The sequence below is a fragment of the Paroedura picta genome, chromosome 4, assembly GCF_049243985.1.
Source record: "Paroedura picta isolate Pp20150507F chromosome 4, Ppicta_v3.0, whole genome shotgun sequence".
NCBI lineage: Eukaryota > Metazoa > Chordata > Lepidosauria > Squamata > Gekkonidae > Paroedura > Paroedura picta.
The window spans coordinates 146,029,849-146,048,370 of NC_135372.1; the positions used below are offsets into that span (position 1 = coordinate 146,029,849).

Here is an 18,522-nt window from a genome sequence, read left to right on the forward strand (position 1 = left end):
GTGGCTACCTGCCCGCCCTCCAGGAGGAGGCCGTGGAGGACCGGCCCCTCCAGCACCTTCGGACCACGGCCTCTCTGCCCCCGCCCCCCGCCTGCATTGCCTTGCCCGAGGGCCACCTGCGGCACGTGCTGGGCCGCCACGTGCCTTCCGCAAAGCAGAGACCTTGAGCCTCGTGGCTGGGCTCTCTCCTGCAGGCCCACCTTCCAAGCCACTCGAGAGAGAGAGGGGGGGGGGCTCGGAAGCAAGAAGCAAGGGCAGTGAAGTAGGCAGAGGAAGGTGGGGGAGGGGGGGAGTAGAGACACCAGCAGGCAGGCAGGCAGAGCCAGAAAGAACCTGCAGCGGGTGGGCAAGGGGAGGGGGAGGGGGGCTGTGCGTGGGTGTCCTCCAGGGGCATCCCTGAACATCCACCCAGCGGGCAGGGAGGTTGGACATCTCATAGAATCATAGAATCATAGAATCATAGAGTTGGAAGGGGCCATACAGGCCATCTAGTCCAACCCCCTGCTCAACGCAGGATTAGCCCTAAGCATCCTAAAGCATCCAAGAAAAGTGTGTATCCAACCTTTGCTTGAAGACTTCCAGTGAGGGGGCACTCACCACCTCCTTAGGCAGCCTATTCCACTGCTGAACGACTCTGACTGAGAAAAACTTTTTCCTGATATCTAGCCTATATCGTTGTACTTGAAGTTTAAACCCATTACTGCGTGTCCTTTCCTCGGCAGCCAGCAGAAACAGCATCCTGCCCTCCTCCAAGTGACAACCTTTCAAATACTTAAAGAGGGCTATCATGTCCCCTCTCAACCTCCTTTTCTCCAGGCTGAACATTCCCAAGTCCCTCAACCTATCTTCATAGGGCTTGGTCCCTTGGCCCCAGATCATCTTCGTCGCTCTCCTCTGTACCCTTTCAATTTTATCTACGTCCTTCTTGAAGTGAGGCCTCCAGAACTGCACACAGTACTCCAGGTGTGGTCTGACCAGTGCCGTATACAATGGGACTATGACATCTTGTGATTTTGATGTGATGCCCCTGTTGATACAGCCCAAAATGGCATTTGCCTTTTTTACCGCTGCATCACACTGCCTGCTCATGTTTAGTTTACAATCCACAAGTACCCCAATCTCCTGCCAGCAGCGTCACCCGCTGGACCGTCTGGCCTTTTGGCCGCCTTCCAAAAGGGCCAGGCTCTCCCCACCCTGCCAGTGGGTGATCCGCTCCCTCCCTGCCCTGCTCCTGAGCCTCCTCCAAGGAGCCCCCAGCACCACCAGCTCTGCAAGCTGGGGCGGGGGGGGGCGGCGGGGGGGTCCCTGGGTGGGCAAGGCAAGAGCCGGGGCTTGCCCTGGCACACAGCAAACAGTCCTCCGGCCAGCACCCATCCCCAGATCCCTGGCAAGACCCTCCACCAGGCCCCGCCCCGAAGCCAGCCTCCGGTGCCTGCCCTCAGAGCCTGCCCCCCCCCAGGCCCCCTCTCCCGGCCCCCGCCACCGCCTGCAGGGGGTCCCCCGTCCTTAGCAACACTCTGGAAAGGGTGGCAGGGGAGGCCCCAAACCCCCACCCACCCAGCCTCCTCCAGGAAGGGGAGCCACCCCACAGAGGAGCCTGCCAGAGCGATCCGGCTGCATTTCTCCAGGGGCCCCTCCTGACCTGGCGCCCAGCACGAGGGACACGCAAACGAGGGCCCAGAAATGAAAAGCGTATTGGAGGGCAAGAGCCCCGGCAGGCCAGAGGAGCCAGACAAAACCCACAGGCCTGCACTGAGAGAGAGGGGGGGGGGCAAGAGCCATGTGGAAGGACATGTGCAGCAGCCCCCACTGCTGGAAAATGAAGGGTCTCACTCCCCCTCCACAGACCCTCCCAACAAGCCCCAGGTCAGGGCCAGGCCTCCCCTCCAGCTCCAGCGGCACGTGGTGCTCATGAGGCAGAGGGGGGGAGAGGGAGGGCCCAACGCCAGCCCCCCCCCCGAATCCAAGAGGGGCCCACTGTGCTTGAGAGACACTCTCCTTGCACACACAGGGACTGGTGGCGGATCTGGGTTGAGATCCTGATCCCGCTCCTTGCTAGGCAAATGTCTGCTACTCCCCCCCCCCAGAGAAAGAGCTGCCCAGAAGCAGAGGGGGGGGGCATAAACCTGCCCACCACTCCTCTCCTCCAAAAGTGGAAACGGGGCCTCAGGGATGGGGGGGGGGGGGTGCCCACCAGAGCCTGCAGGGAGGGAAGCCACAGCTGCTCCCCCAGTCCGGAAGGCAGCATGGCCACAGCCCCCCCCCCCACGCCTTCCTAGCCCCCCTTCCCACAGGCTCAGCACAAACAAGCATGTGTGACCGGAGAGGCCAGCTGAGGAGGGGAGGGGAGGGGAGGGGAGGGAAAATCTGCCCCCAAAGAAGATCAGGGGCAAAAGCTGCCTCCTTCCGGTGGCTTCGAGAAAACACGCCTGCTTGAGGGCCACGAATTTCAGGCCGCACTGAACATCCTTTGCTACGTCCTGGACTGAAAGGTCAAATCTGGACCCATCAGAACGTGAAATGGGGGGCCCAGAGAAGGGGGGGGGAATTGATCAGGTTTCGGTGCCTTTTTTCCCCCAAGGACTTTTTAAAATTTGTCCTGTGGAAAAACTGGAAGATTTGAGGGAATACTAAATAATCTCCAGTGAAATGTTTTCTCTTTTAGAGGAAAACCTCGCCTGCCTTGCAAAGCATTTCACTTATACCTACATATAACGTCCAAGGATTGGAGCAGGGGTGTGTGCGGAAACAATATGCTTTAAATCCTTTAAAATTGATAATAATACCTTATCAGTATTTTCAATTTGACTTAAAATCCAACCTTGCTGGCTGCCCTACCTAATCTAATGATATGAGGGTGTTCCTGCAAAAGTAATACACTTTATTTTGTTCACTACAGAATTTGCTTTCAACCTTCAAATTTTATTCCTTCCTCCCCCTCCTTTGCAAAAATTAAAGATGTATGTCCTACAGTAGCGCCAGGCACAACAGTTTGCGACTTGTTCACAGGTACGGGTTGGGCTTCCCATTTTTCTTACATAAAATGGATTTCCATAACTCTGCTGTGGAGAAACGCTTGCCCTCCCCAGCCTGCAGCCTACTATTTCGCCATTGAGACCACGGTCTGCGGAGTCCGACTGTGAACTCAGAGCTGGCCGGGATAAGGCAGCCAGGTCCCAAACACAGAGGATAGGAAAGCATTTGAAAGGAGAATCACAGAATTCTAGAGTTGGAAGGAGCCTCCAGGGTCATCTAGTCCAGCCACCAGCACAAGGCAGGAACTCACAACTACCTGCCCACCCACAGTGGCCCCAATTTCATGCCCGTGATCCTCCCCACCCCCCCCAAAAAAATATCTCCAGAATCCAGCCTGGCCTGGAGGGAATCCACCTCCCATCCCACAGCATCAATTCGCAATTCCCTGGGTCTGCAAGGAAGGGCCACAAGAGACCATCACTGGCACAGCCCTTCCTGCCCACCCACTCACACTCTGCCTAAGTTTTTAAAACCAAGTTCCTAAAACCAGCCTAATCTATCCAGCCTCTGCTGAAAAGCAAAACGTCCAAGGAAGGAGATCTCACCACCCCTCAAGGAAGCCTATTCCACTGAGGAACCGCTTTCACTGTCAGGAACTTCTTCCAGATGTTTAGCCGAAAATTATTTTGAATTAATTTAAATCCATTGGTTCTGGTCTGACCCGCTGGGGCAACAGAAAACAACTCTGCTCCATCTTCTCTATGACAGCCCTTCAAGTATTGGTAATCATATCACCTCTTGTCTTCTCTCCCAGATAAACAGACCAAGATCCCCCAACCTTTCCTCCTACGTCTTGGTCTCCAAACCCCTCACCATCTTTGTTGCCCTCCTCTGGACACGCTCCAGTTTCTCTGCATCCCTCTTCAACTGGGGTGCCCAAAACTGAACACAGGACTCCAAGTGAAGCTGAACCAGAGCAGAGTAAAGCGGTACCATCACCTCCCGTGATCTGGACACTATACTTGTTTTAATACAACCCAAAATCCCATTTGACTTTTTAACTACCGAGGTTAGAAAGGCCCAGGACAGATTCTTGAATTGTTTTCCCTTAACTGTTTTTACTCCGGGGAATGAGCAATGTTCCATTCCCCGGACTCCTAGAAGCCCATGGTCGACTATGTCAAACCCTGCTTTGAGGTCTAAATGGACTCCGGGGAATGGTAGAGGACAGGAAGGCCTGGAGGATCATTGTCCATGGGGTCCCGATGGGTCGGACACGACTTCGCACCTGACAACAACAACAACAACAACAACTGTTTTTAACTGTTAGCTGCTAATTTTACTTAATTATTATGAAGTCCTAGACCCATCCCAGTCAGTGCTGGTTGCCTTAACACAGGGCTTCTCAACCTGGGGGTTGGGACCTCTTTGGGGGTCGTACGACCCTTTCACAGGGGTCACGACATGGCAAGCAGCTTGGCCGGGGGGGGGGCACCATCCACACAACAGCCTTGCGAAGTAGATTGAGATAGAGCATTTGTCTGTCTGGAGCAGCGGAAAAAGGCGAAATTGGCATGGTGGGACAAGAGGCAGAACTGAACTGAAAACCCCCGGAAAAAAACCAATTTAGATACCATCACAAGCAACAGATGTTCACACCATTGGTCAGTTTTGGTTTAATTTGTGTGAAAGAACACTTGCAGAATTTTATGGTTGGGGTCACCACAACATGAGGAACTTTATTAAGGGGTTGCGGCATTAGGAAGGTTGAGAACCTCTGCCTTAACCTATGACCTCCATCACCAGCTGGACTGAGGCGGGTCAACATTGCTCATGCTTGTTGATGTTGTTGTCAGGTGCGAAGTCGTGTCCGACCCATCGCGACCCCATGGACAATGATCCTCCAGGCCTTCCTGTCCTCTACCATTCCCCGGAGTCCATTTAGACCTCAAAGCAGGGTTTGACATAGTGTCGGGGACCCGCTTGCTAACTGAAAAAACAGGGTGCCCCTTTGAAGAAAACGTCACGCCAGGCCTGGTGAACGATACAACAGGAACAAGCTTTATTTCAGCAACGTGGAGTCCGCTGGTATGGAGTAAGAGCTTCCACTGAACTCCAGGTGGAAGCTCCCTTTTATACAAAACCCACCTCCTTAGGCTGTATTGCCCCACCCAGTACTTGCGGAGGGAACATGCTGATACAATCATGACTCATGCACATATGCGAGGTTTTCCGGGGTTCCTGATGGCCCATTTTCCTGGAACAAAGGGCCATCTCCGGGCCCTTGTCAAAAGGTGGAGGGGGACATTGAGGTTCTTTAGCGGCCATTGCCACCTCAACGATCGGGTGGGGCGCCCAGCTGCCGGCTTGCCTATGATCACCATGCCCTACCTCCGTGATCGCGGGCGCCTCTGATGGCGGGGTTCGGTCCGGTTCCCAAGCCACCAAGGACCGAACCACGACATTCTGCCCCCCCAAAGGTCCATTCTCCAACCCCCCGGGACGGCCAGGATACCGCTTGTGGAAACGTTCAGTGAGTCGGGGCGCAAGGACGTCCGCTGCCCAGACCCATTCCCGGTCCCCCAAAGCGAAGTCCTTCCATTCCACGAGGTACTGCAACTTCCCCCTGTGGAGTCTAGAGTCCAGGATATCCGCCACCTCGTGGTGCTCCCCCCCCGGCAGGACCTCGGGCGCTGGCGGGGAAACCACGGGGTGCCAAACGTCACCGTCCGGAGTTTTCTTTAGAAGGCTCACGTGAAAGACGGGATGGATGTGCCGGAGGTTCTTGGGGAGCTTGAGCTTGACCGAAACTTCGTTGATCGGGGCCAAGACCTCGAAAGGCCCCAAAAACCGAGGGCCTAGCTTCTTGCTGGGCAAATTCAACCGTAGGTTCCGGGTGGAAAGGTAAACTCGATCCCCCGGTCGGATCTCTTCAGCTGGTCGTCTCTTCCGGTCGGCGTCCTCTTTCTGCGCTGCCTTGACTTTGTGGAGCTGCTCCTGCAGCGACTTCCAGCAGCTCCCGGCACGCTTCCCCCACTCGCGAAGGTCGGCCGATTCCCGGGCGGGGACCTCTCCAAGCTCCGGGAAGTGTCTCAGGTCTGTCCCGTAGACGACGGCAAAAGGCGACATCTCCGTGCTGCTGTGGTCTGCGTTGTTGTACGCGAACTCGGCCAGGGGGAGCAGGGGCACCCAGGTGTCTTGATGATAGGAACCGAAACACCGCAAGTACTGCTCCAGTACTTGATTAACCCGCTCGGTCTGCCCGTCCGTCTGGGGGTGGTAAGCGGAGCTCAGCCCTTGCTCGATGTCTAACAGGCGCAGGAAAGCTTGCCAAAACCGGGACACGAATTGTGAGCCCCGATCGGAAATCACCTTGTCCGGCAGCCCGTGCAGTCGGAACACGTGATCCAGGAACATCCGAGCCAATTGTGAAGCACTGGGGACACTGGCGCAAGGAATGAAATGGGCCTGTTTGGAAAATAGATCTACCACCACCCAGATCACCGTTTTCCCCTTGCTGGGAGGCAAGTCTGTTATAAAGTCCATGGAGATCACTGACCACGGCCGGGTCGGGACCTCGAGCGGGTGCAGCAGACCTTTCGGCTTGCCAACCCCCGGCTTGCAGGTCAGGCAGACAGGACAACCACTGACGTAAGCTTTTGTGTCCCGCCGCAGACTGGGCCACCAAAACCGCCGCCGGGCCAACTTCCAGGATTTTACGAAACCGAAGTGCCCGGCGGTCTTAGCATCGTGGCAGAGGCTGAGGGCTTCCCGTCGTAGCCCTTCCGGGACGTAGACAGCCTCCCCCCTCCGCCAGAGACCGGAGTCCAAAATCAAAGAGTCCCGGAGCTCAGCCAGCTCCTCGTCTGTCCCGTAGGCTGCCACTAGGCGGTCTCGGAGCGGGGCGGTCGCCGGGTCGGGCTCCCATTCCTCCCTGGCCCGACGCCTAGTGACGACCCCCCGTCCCAGCTGCTCCTCACCAAACACGGACCTGGTGCAGGGAGCGTACCCCTCCCCATAATGCGGCAGACGGGAGAGGGCGTCCGCGAGGAAATTCTCTTTGCCGGGGATGTGACCAAGCTTGAAATTGTACCGCGAAAAGAACTCCGCCCACCTCATCTGCTTGGCGTTCAGGGATCGCGGTTGCCGGAGCGCCTCCAGATTCTTGTGATCTGTCCAGACCTCGAACGGCTCCTCTGTTTCCTCCAGCCAATGCCGCCATTCGGTGAGGGCGAACTTAATCGCAAACGCCTCCTTCTCCCAGGTAGACCAGTTCCGCTCCGTTTCGGCGAATTTTCGTGAGAGGTAGGCCGCCGGCCTCAGCTGTCCCGCCTTGTCTCGCTGCAGGAGAACCGCCCCGGCTGCTGCGTCGCTGGCGTCGACTTGTACCACCATCGGCTGGGTTGGGTCGACGTGCAGTAGCGTGGGCTCAGACGCGAAAGCTTGCTTGAGGGCCAGGAACGCTGCCTCCGATTTCTCATTCCAGCCGAGCGCTGCGCTGGGCCGCGTGGCGCGAGGACCTCTCCCCTTGGTACCTAGCAGGTCCGTGAGGGGAGCCACTACGGAGGAGTATCTGGGGATGAAGCCTCTAAAAAAGTTAGCAAACCCCAGGAAGCTTTGTAGCTGTTTCCGGGTGCGGGGCCTTTCCCAGGCCAGCACCGCCTGCACCTTCTCGGGGTCCATAGCTATGCCCTGGGCTGAGATGCGGTAGCCCAAATAGTCCAGGGAGGGACGGTGGAATTCGCACTTAGCCAGCTTCACGTATAGGTGGTTTGCCAGCAGGCGCTTTAACACCTCCCTCACCAGGGTCACGTGCTCTTGGGGATCTTGGCTGTAGATCAGGACGTCATCCAAATAAACAACCACCCCCTGAAACAGAAGGTCCTGCAACACCTCATTAATTAGACTCATGAAAACCCCAGGTGCCCCGCTTAAACCGAACGGCATCACTTTAAATTCGAATTGTCCCAATTGACAGTTAAACGCTGTTTTCCACTCATCCCCCTCCCGGATGCGTACCCGGTAGTACGCCTCCCTTAGGTCCAGCTTAGTGAACAGAGTCCCTTTGCCCAGCCGGGCCAGCAAATCCGGGATCAGCGGGAGGGGGTAAGCGTTCCCCGCTGCGATGGCGTTGAGGCCCCGGTAGTCCTGGCACAGCCGTCGGGACCCATCCTTTTTCCGGACGAACAAGACTGGAGCTCCCATGGGACTGGAAGCGGGCCGGATGAAACCTCGGGCCAGATTTTTACCCAAAAACTCCCGGAGGTCCTTGAGCTCACCCTCACTCATCTTGTAGATGCGCCCTTTGGGTAGTACCGCCCCCTCTGGGATGTTGATAGCGCAGTCCGTGCGGCGGTGTGGGGGTAGCTCGTCCGCTTCCCGCTCGCTGAAAACGGCTGCGAGGTCTCGGTACTCTGGCGGGACCTCGGGCTCTGGTATCTCCTGCTGCGCCGCCGCCGCTCCCCTGGGATGCGCCGCCGTCCTCTTGTGGCTGGAATTCTCGTGGGGGACCCGATGCCGTGCACCCACCGTCAAGTCAAACTTCAGGGTCCCCGCCCGCCAGTCCACCACGGGGTTGTGTTCCTTCAGCCAATCCAGGCCCAACACCGCCCGATATCCCGCTACGGGGACCTGGATCAGCCACCGCAGCTCTTGGTGGTCCCCTATGTGGATGGCGATAGGACCCACCTCCTCCCCGAAAGGTCCCCCCTGAATCGGGCTGCCGCCCATCTGGACGAAAACCAGGGGAACCTTCCGAATGCGCTTCGGTAGCCCCAAAGCCCGGGCTATCTGGGGGTGGACCATGCTGTGGTCGCATCCAGAGTCCAAAAGAGCCTCCCCCACCCAACTTAGTCCGTTCTCCGGGTTCCGGAGCTCTAAAATTACCACGTTCGGAGGTCGCGCCTCATGCTGTAGGGGTTTTCCCTCGCACCGCGGGACCTGCTGCCCGGCGCCGTCTACAGCAGGTCCTGGCCGTTTCCCGTCGCCTGGGCGCTTCCCGGTTCGTTGCGGAGGTCCTCCGCCCGGCGTGCCTGCTGGGGGCGTGTCGCACCTCCCCCCTGGGAGAGCCCGCGGTCCTCCCCCCCTTGCCGTTGGCACGCTGCTGCGAAATGTCCTGACCCCCCGCATTTCAGGCACAGAGCTTCCCGGCGTCTCCTTTCCCGCTCGGGGTTCGGGGGTCGTTTGGGGCGAGAGTTGTCGGGGCCCGGTCTCGGCGCCTCGGCTGACCCGCCTTTGGCCTCCCGGGGGGGTGCGGCGGCCCAACCCAGGCTGGCTTCCAGCTTGGCGACCACAAAACACCACCCCTCCAGTGTAGACAGATCTTCTTCCGTCCCCTTGATCACGGCCCATTCCCTGAGCTTCGGGTTAAGGCCCTCCCGGAAGTACTCGATTTGGGTCTCCTCGTTCCAGGAGAACACCTTGCCTGCTTCCCTCCGGAAAATGTCTATATAGTCCATAACCCCCCTAGTACCCTGTCGAAGTCCCTTGATCCGACTCTTTGCCTTGTCCTCAGCCTGGGGGTCCTGGAATCGTCGGCGGAGCGCGACCACGAAGTCCTGCAGGTCCCGAGTTGCCGGGTCGCCGCGCTCGGCCAACCCTAGGTACCACTGACCCGCCTTGCCCTGGAGACACGAGGCCACCCCCCAGACCAAGTCCTCGGAGTCCTCATACCGGTCTCCATACCTCCGGGCATGCGTCAGCGCGTGGAGGAGGAACTGCGGGAGGTTGTCCGGCGTCCCGTCGAAACGCGCCTTAAGCTCTGGGGGGGAACGTTTTGGAGAGTAGTCCGACCCCCTCCGGATCCGGGATTCTCGGCGTCCGCCGTCTCGTCCTGCTCCGCTCCACCGGCTACCAACTTGCCCAACGACGCCGTGCCGCTCCCTGCCTTGCACGTCGCTCCTGCGTTGGTCCGGCTCTCGCCGCCCCGTCGGCTCACCCGCTCCCCCGAGATCCTCTGCTGTCTCGCCTCTCCGCTGGCCGTCTCGCCTACTCGGGACTGAAAACTGCTCCGGGTCGGGGTCCGGGGCCCGCTCACCAGTGCCGGGCTCGTCCTCGTCGCTGGAGACGTCCTCACTCGACGCGATCCCCTCCGCCGTTGTATTACCAGTCCCTCCGGGCCCGGCCCGAGCTTGCTCACGGGCTTCAGCTGCCTGCAAGCGCCTGGCCAAGTCCGCCATGGCCCGCCGCAGGTCCTCTAGGGATTCCTCAGGTCCTACCGGGCGAAGCGCCTGCCTCAGCTGGGTGTCCCAGGTTGGGGCCAACCCCCCAGACCTCGGCGCGCTCCCCGCCATGCTTGGGAACCCCATGGCCCGGCGCCTTCCCTTGGCCGCCGCTGCCGAGGGTCTCGGGGTCCCGGACAGCTGCTCCTGGCCCCCCGATTTTCGGAGGAAATCTCCCGGGGACATTAAACTCATGTTCCCGGGGTTCGTGGGGGTCGAGACCGCCCCGTTGCTTGAAAACGCCATCTCTGGATCCGTCCCGATAAGCGCTCGGATGCAATGCCGACCCTGGAGTTCGGTGGGAAGCTCTTACGATGTCGGGGACCCGCTTGCTAACTGAAAAAACAGGGTGCCCCTTTGAAGAAAACGTCACGCCAGGCCTGGTGAACGATACAACAGGAACAAGCTTTATTTCAGCAACGTGGAGTCCGCTGGTATGGAGTAAGAGCTTCCACTGAACTCCAGGTGGAAGCTCCCTTTTATACAAAACCCACCTCCTTAGGCTGTATTGCCCCACCCAGTACTTGCGGAGGGAACATGCTGATACAATCATGACTCATGCACATATGCGAGGTTTTCCGGGGTTCCTGATGGCCCATTTTCCTGGAACAAAGGGCCATCTCCGGGCCCTTGTCAAAAGGTGGAGGGGGACATTGAGGTTCTTTAGCGGCCATTGCCACCTCAACGATCGGGTGGGGCGCCCAGCTGCCGGCTTGCCTATGATCACCATGCCCTACCTCCGTGATCGCGGGCGCCTCTGATGGCGGGGTTCGGTCCGGTTCCCAAGCCACCAAGGACCGAACCATGACACATAGTTGACCATGGGCTTCTAGCTCACCACCTTGCCACAGCTGGGATTTGGGGGACAGTCCTCCAGTGCAAGCCCACAGGTGAAGTCCCACAGGGACTGGTCCTCTCACCAATCTTATTCAACATCCATACATGCTCCTTGCTCAGCTGGTGCAGAGGGTCAGGCAGAGATGTCACCAATATGCAGATGGCACCCAGGTCTTCCGCCTGGATGGCCACCCTGATTCACCCACAGAAATCTTGGCCAGCCGCCAGGAAGCAGTGACGAGGTGGCTCAAGCAGAGTTATCTGAAGCTCAGCCCTTCACAGATGGAGGTGTTCAGCTATCACTGGATCACTCCACCAGGAACCAGGGCATGATCCTGGATACCTCCATACCTCAGAGGTCCCCCATCCAGCCCATCCTCCAGCAGCTGTGCTAGCTTCCAATTGAATTCCTGATCAGGCTTAAGGTTCTGGTTAAGGCCATATGCAGTCTGGACCCAGTGTACCTGAGGGATCATCTCTCTGTTTACACCCCCCAAAGAACCTTATGCTCCCGCACTTCCAACTTCCTGGTGGTCCCTGGCCCCAAGGAAGCCCACCTGACCTCAACCAGGGCCAGAGCTCTCTCCATCCTGGCCCCCACCTGGTGGAACGAGCTCCCAGAGGAGATCAGGGCCCTGACCACTGGAACAATTCCACAGGGCCAGCAAAAGGCATTTGGTTGAGGTCGACCCAACCCCCTACTTCCCATCAGCCTCCCCTCCTCCCCCCCCCCCGCCAAGCCTCCCTCCTGCGACCCTCACTGCAGACTCGCCCCTCCCAGGATCGCCCCTCAGTACGCGGCGACTTCTTGTTCTCTCTACCGTTCCAAAACGTTGTTTATTGTTATTGTAAACTGAATTATTTGGATAGTTCCCGTTTGATGTAAACCGCCCTGAGCCATGGGGGAGGGTGGTATATAAATACAATTAATTAATACAAGAATTAATAAAGCAGCAGGCAAACGTGTCCCTCGGGAGCGCAACAGCTCCAGTCTGCGAAAGGGAGGTTTCTAGACCCTGCGCTCACTTGCAGGAGGAGTGGGATCCACCCGTGGGCGAGCAGCTGGGGAGCTCCTGGGCCTCTCTCCTGAGAGCAGGTGAGCCCTTCAGGCCCCGCCCCCTGCTGCGGATCGGAGGAGGAGGAGGAGGAGGAAAGCCCGGGCCTGGCCACACAGCAGGGCAGCACTGCCTGGTATCTGGGCAAAGACTCGATGGTCAACACTGATTTCTCCACAGAGTTTTGGCCACGGGTGCCAGAGTGTCACAGTGACCCTGCAGCGTGATGCCATCACTTCCTATGGCTTGGGCCTTCGTCTGCCGTCTGTTAAGGTCCACCCCAACCCCCACATACACACACAACCCACTCCTGAGGGCGCATTTGGGGCTGCTGCGCTCTGGACAGGCTGGGGCTACAAGCAACTCCCCTGTGTGCCGGGCCCAGCACACCCCGATCCCTGCTCTGCCCCCTGAGTCTCCCGGGGGCCCAGTGCCCGCCCTGAGGGATATGCCTGTTGCCTCGCCTGGCCGCCTCAGTGCTACTGACGTGTGGGTCAGAGCGCCAAGGAAGGAAGAGCCCAAACCGGCTTCCCCCCTCCCCCGAATGCCAAGGCCTACTCCACGGCATTCTGCCCGCCTGCCCGCCTGCCCCCCCCCCAATGGCACACATGGTCCCAGCTCAGACCAGGAAGAATCTCCTTCAGCTCCACTGTGCCAATGCTTTAGCCTCTGCATCTCCCACTGGCTGCTCCTCTTGGGGGGGGGGAGAGAGGGAGAGGAAGGAGCCTCTCCGTTTGGGGCCCTCTCCAGCCCTGCCAGATGCCCAAGGCCTTCCAGGGAGCACCACAGCTGGAAGGGGACCCAGCGACATCTCATCATGCATGGGAAAGAGAGAAGATTTGCCTGGGACTGGTGCTGGGGCCCCTGGCCAACCCTCAGAGATCAAGGGTGGGAGAGAGACCCTGGCCACATGACACCCCCTTATGGAAGCGTCTGGTGGCTGGAGCATCCACCGTGGCCTCCCTACCAAGGCCAAGCCGTGCACAGCATCTCCGGGAAGGCGAGGCTGCTGAGGAAAGGTGAGAGCAGTCCGTCAGAAATCAGGAGGGACAGAAGATGAGCTCCCCCCCCCCAGGACCCACGGGGGGGGGGTCTGCCTCTTGCCCCTCCCGCAGCTGCAAACAGGGCAGTCCCCTCGAAGTGCCAGACCTGAAGCACCTGAACAGGCAGGCACTCCCTGAGGCCTCCCAGTCTGGCACAGGCTGGCAGCTGTGCGTCTTTCCGCTCAAGAGCTCCCAAGCGGTCCCTGCAAAGCTCCCCTCCCTGAAGAAACAACTCCAGCCAGCCGAGCCTGGGATTTCTACACCTCCCTGGTCATGGAGAGCTCCCCTCCCTCCGAGGCTGACTGCAGTGAAGGACAGGGGACCAGCCCCCAGAAAGCCTCCATCTGGGCCCCAAAAGCCAGAAATCCTGTCGGCCCCAGAGACACCTCCTCTCCTGGCCAAAGACATGGAAAGCGGGAAAAGGGGCTGCTCCCAAGAGCAACACCAGTTGGCCAAGCAACGGACAGGACACCAGGAGGCTGCCTCACTCTGACTGCAAGGGCCACAGGAACCTGCTTCCAGGAGCCAGCCAGAATTCTGGCAAGCAGGGCATGAAAGGGCCCCCCCAGCCTGCTTCCGTTTCCTGGCTCAAAGGCAGACTGCCCTGGAATGCTGAGGCTCCCCTGAGTTCTCCACCTGTGTCCTGCCAGCCACAGCACCAGAGACTCCCAGTAAGTCAAGAGGAGTGACACAGCCCCCCTCCTCCCCAGGGCCATTGATTCTGCTCTCCCCTAGTCCCCCCCCCCCCAGCAGTGGGAACAAAAAGAGGCTGCAGGAAGTTGGGCCGCTGAGGGTGGCAGCCTCCCCCCTCCATCCCCCGCCAAGGCAAGCAGATGTGCGAAGCCACACCCAGGAGAGAGGCTGGCTTCAGGGCAGCACCCAATGGCCCACCCACACCCAGGCCCCCTGCTACTTGCAACCAAAGGAAGGCGTAGACTCACCCATGGAGGCGCAGCGGAAGGCATCCGGCTGCCATCCCACCCGACAGAGAGAGAGTTGAGCAGCCTGCGAGTTAGCAGCCAGGTCCCCCCTCCACGCGCACAGCCTCCAGCCGCCCCTCCTACCTGCACAGGAACAGGCCGGCATGCACAGCAACATGGCCACACAAACCCCACAGAGAGAGAGAGACACACACACACAGAGGCTGGCTCAGAGAAGAGCAGCCCTACCCCCTGTGCCCACCAAGGGCTCTCAAGCCACCGTTGTGCCCCCGTTGCAGGATGCATGGCCCCAGGGACCCCCCCCCCAGCAGGAGGCTGTGCCACCCCAGAGTCACGGCCCAACACAGCTCCGTCTTTGAACTGCCCCCTGCCAACCCAAGGGGACCCAGAGCGGGCAAAGGCCCTGCAGTGCCTCCCCCCTTCCCTGGTTTCCCAAGCCCTGTTGGAAACAGAAGTGGGGCAGCTGGGCCCCTGCTCTCTCCCTGAGCACCCAGCGGGCAGTGCCCCTCACCCAGCCCAGGCAGCCAACCTGGCACAACTGGGCGGAGTGGCAGAAACCAGTGTGAAGCCTTGCCTGAGCCCTAGAGAGGCCCCTCTGTCCCCACTCTCCCACGACCACTGTGCAAAGCCCACACCCTGCCCCACACCGCAGACCCATCAGGGAGCTTCCCCCTCCTGCCAGGTGAGAAAACTTAGCAGGGAAGCGGGTGGGGGGGCGCACCCTTGCCCCAAAGCCTCCATCCGAACTCTCCAGCAGACCCACACCTCAAGCAGGTGCTCCAGCCAAACACACCCACGGGCCCTTCTCTGAGGACTGTGGGGCAGATTCTCCTCCAGCAGGGGAAGAGGGGGGATCCAAGTGGCCATCTGCCAAAGCCCCAGAAATCTGCTTTGGCCCTTGAGGGGCCACGGGGCTGGAATCGTGGCCCTTGTATCTCCTTGCACTCCCCAGTCCTGCCAAGGCGGTCACACAGCTAAGGGGTGGGCGAAAGGCGGGAAGGCAGCGCAGCCTTGGGTCTCTGAGAGCCAGGTTCAAATCCCGGCTCAACCCGGTGACCTTGGGCCAGCCCCAGTCTCTCAGCCTCACCTACCTCACAGGGCGGTTGGGGAGAGGACATGGTTGTAAACCACTTTGGATAGCCATCCGAATATAAACGCCTCCGCAAAGAGACAAAACTGGCCCGGCGGCCACCCCCCAGCAGGCTTCAGGCGTCTCCGCCTTCAGACGAGTTTCGCATTCAAAACAGCCTCCGAGCAAATGGCAGCCCCGTCTCGGCCGACCAGGTGGGGCGCGGTGGGCCCGGTGTAGCCCGGGGGGAGGGGGATCCTTTGACGCTACAGTCGGGGATGGGAGAGGAGGGACCCTTCTCCCCAAGATTGCCTGCCAGGAGACGGAGCCCCAACACTTCGCGACAGCCCCGCAAGGTAGGCCACACTCGTCGGAATCCCCCCAACCCCCTGGACTTCTTTGCGGGGACCTGAAGTCGGGCCGCGCGTGTCCCGGGGAAGCGGCCGAGAGCGTCGGGCCGGGCGGCAGCGGGCGCGCTCCGAGCAGCCCCAAACCGACGAGGGCGGCGGCGGCGCGGAGCAAAGTTTGTAAGGCGGCGGCAAGTTGCGCTCGCCGACGGGCCCGGCGCGGCTTACCTCGGGGAAGGCAGGCAGGCGGGCGGGCGGGCGTGCGGGCGGCGCTCCGGCGACGGGAAGGGCGCATCTCCCGGCTCGCGGGCGGCGGGCGAGGGACAGGCGGCCGGCGCGGGGACCGCCGCTCGCTTCGCCCAGTCCAGCCCAGCTGGCTCTCTCGTCCTCGCTGGGGCTCTCGCTCGCCGGCAGCCGGGGGAGGCGCGTCGCAAGACGGCCGGTGGGCAGCGGGCCGGGCTGGCCGTTCGGCCCCGACGGCGTCTCCCTCGGGCGTGCGCCGGTCGGAGGCAGCGGCGGGGCGGCCACGGGGGGAGGGGTCAGGCCGAGAGCAGCCGGCGCTCTGCACGTGCTCGGGGGCCCTCCAACTCGGGCTCGGGGGCCGCCGCCGCCGCCCCCCGCCCCATGATCCAGGCACACGCGCAGCGTAGTTGAGGCGCACCCCTGAGCGGCAGGCGCGAGTTTCTCGTGCAACGGGGGCTGGGCAGCTCGTGGGCAGACCCGGATTCGCCCTGCGTAACGTGTGAAGCGGCCGGGCCCCGCCGCCTCCCAGCCAATGGAAGGAGCGCCTTTGCGCGGGAGGGAGGGGGGGCAGCGCTTTGCGACGGAGGTCACTTTCGGTGACACAGCTCCCCCTGTGGCCAGCCGGGGACATTGCCGAGAGGAAGGCGACTCCAGGCCGCTGCCCAACCGGCCAAGGCGGGCACGGCTCTGGCTCGTCGTTGCCAGCCTCCCGCGGAATAACCCCGGCCCACTCTGCAGGGCTGGCGCAGGGACCCCGCGGCGGGGGTCGCCCAGAGGAGCCGCCCAGCCTGCAGTCTCGGGGGCTTGGCGGGGGCCGTCCGGCAGGCGAGGCCCGAGTTTGCCTGCTGCCCCAGCGAAGCCTCTCCCGGGCGCCGGACGGGGGCGGTCGGTCCTCCCCCCCCCCCCGCCGATAGGCTGTGGCCGGGCCGGCGCCACCCAGCCCCCGCCCCCTCCCCCGGCCATGGCCGGGGCTTCCCGAGCTTTCCTGGCCGGCAGGGCGCAGAGGACCACCTTGGGGATGCGATGGGAGGCCTGGAAGACTGGCCCTCCTTCCGGTAGGGGAGAACGGGAGTCTTGGCCCCCCAGAAGACCCCATGACCGCCCCCCCTTTCTTGCCGGCCCTCAGAGCCTTCTGCCGCAGACCAGCCCTACTGCATCTCCATGCCAGGCGGAAATCCAACAGGAGGTGCTGGGGAGCTCACCAGGAGCCTTCAGAATTGGCTGCCTCTGAGCTCTTGCACCCGAGTGGGCCATCCTGACAGCCTGGGTGTCCTTGACAGGCAGTGGCTCTCTAGGGCCTGCGTGGTCGGAGAGGTGTGCACAGTTCCTGTCGGGTTACCAAGGGCCTTCTGTGTGCAGCCCCACCCTGTTTGAGTGCTCCACAGAAATCTGCCCACCCCCCAGCCCAGCTTGGTCCGTCTACAGGGGCTGGGAGAGGGTTTTCCAGGCCTGGACATCCCCACCCTAGCGGGACCTTTCGACACAGCTGGGCTCACATGGGCCATTTCTGCAGCTGCATCTCCTTGCTGGCTTAAGTGGACTCCGGAACGGTAGAGGACAGGAAGGCCTGGAGGAGCATTGTCCATGGGGTCGCGATGGGCAGGACACGACTTTGAAACTAGCAACCATAACAAGTCCTTGCTGGCCATGTTCAGCCGAGGTTCAGGAGATTCTCTTCAGCCTTGAGGTCGACTTCTCCAGCTTCACAGGGCAGTATCCCCAGCCACTCGGCACAGCCCCCCCCCCACTGCCTCCGCTCCCACCCCCCACCCCGTGTGTTGACCCCTGCCCTCGTCTCTGGGAGAGGTGGGGGCTGGGCTGAATGGCCCTTGGTGGTCTTGTCCAGCTCCCACGTGATTATGAAGGTCAGGAGGGTGCCTCAGTGTGTTCCCGAGGGGGGGGGGGGAGTGTGCCCAGCCCCTCCCCAGTCTTGGGCTCCAGGCCAGGCAGTGGGCTCCTCTGGCTGAGCCGGGTCCCCATTCCTCCCCCCACCCCGTCACGCCTTTTGCAGACTCCGCAGAACAGCCATGTGATTCGATCCCGGTGCCTTTATGAATAATTTGTTGTGCGATTATAAAGCAAATATTTAATTGAACTTTATGTAAAGATCTGCCGGCTGCCGCTTTGGGATGGGGAGGCAACATGATCGTCTGCCCAGGAAGCAGCTTCAGAGGACTGACCGACTGACGGGGGGGGGGGGCACCACAGAGACACCGCCCCTCTCTCCGTCCTGGGCCCAGGGGACACGCCTGCCTCCCCCTCGGCTTTCACTGCAGCCTGTCCCCGGGCGGACCACTGTGGGCCTTTCTGGGGCCTGAAGCTCCGCAGGCGGGAGGGTGGGGGCCCCAAGCGGGAGGGTGGGGGCCTCTGTGCAGCCTTGCCGCTGGTGGCCGGGCCTGGAGCTCCTTGGGGCCCCACGAGAACGGCCTACATTTCAGCTGGGAACCAAAGTCACGCAGGAGAGGAGATGTGCAAACAGCAGCTGTGCACAGGGAGCAGGAGTCAGTTCTCTGCCAGGCAGGCTTTCCCCACACAAATTGGACCCCAACGTGCTTTTTTGGGGCGTGGGGGGACATGTAGGCATCACGTTTGCTGTCCAAGTTCTGCAAATGGATCTCTTTGGGATCTAGGGCTTGGAGAAAATAAAGCTTCCTTGAACCCAAGCAACTCCCGGAGAGAGAAGCCATTCAGAGGCTCTGCTTGCTATTTGCAGCTGGGGTCAAGGAGATCGAATGGCCACCAGACGGCCTCCCTCCCTCCCTCCCACCGGGCCCCACCTGAGCTGTACAGC

At 60.8% G+C, this 18,522-nt stretch overlaps 1 protein-coding gene across 2 annotated transcripts in view; it reads right to left on the bottom strand.

Moving 5' to 3' along the window:
- Nucleotides 1-16,248, bottom strand: part of CDH22 (cadherin 22) — a 112,633-nt gene extending 96,385 nt beyond the window's left edge. The window contains exon 1 of one of the 2 annotated variants that reach the window (XM_077336158.1): nucleotides 15,717-16,248. The gene's annotated coding sequence lies outside the window, so the exon portion shown is untranslated. Of the gene's footprint in view, nucleotides 1-14,072; nucleotides 14,207-15,716 lie in introns of those variants that run through there. The other variant, XM_077336159.1, reaches the window with a different exon arrangement.
- Nucleotides 16,249-18,522: the final 2,274 nt, after the last annotated feature.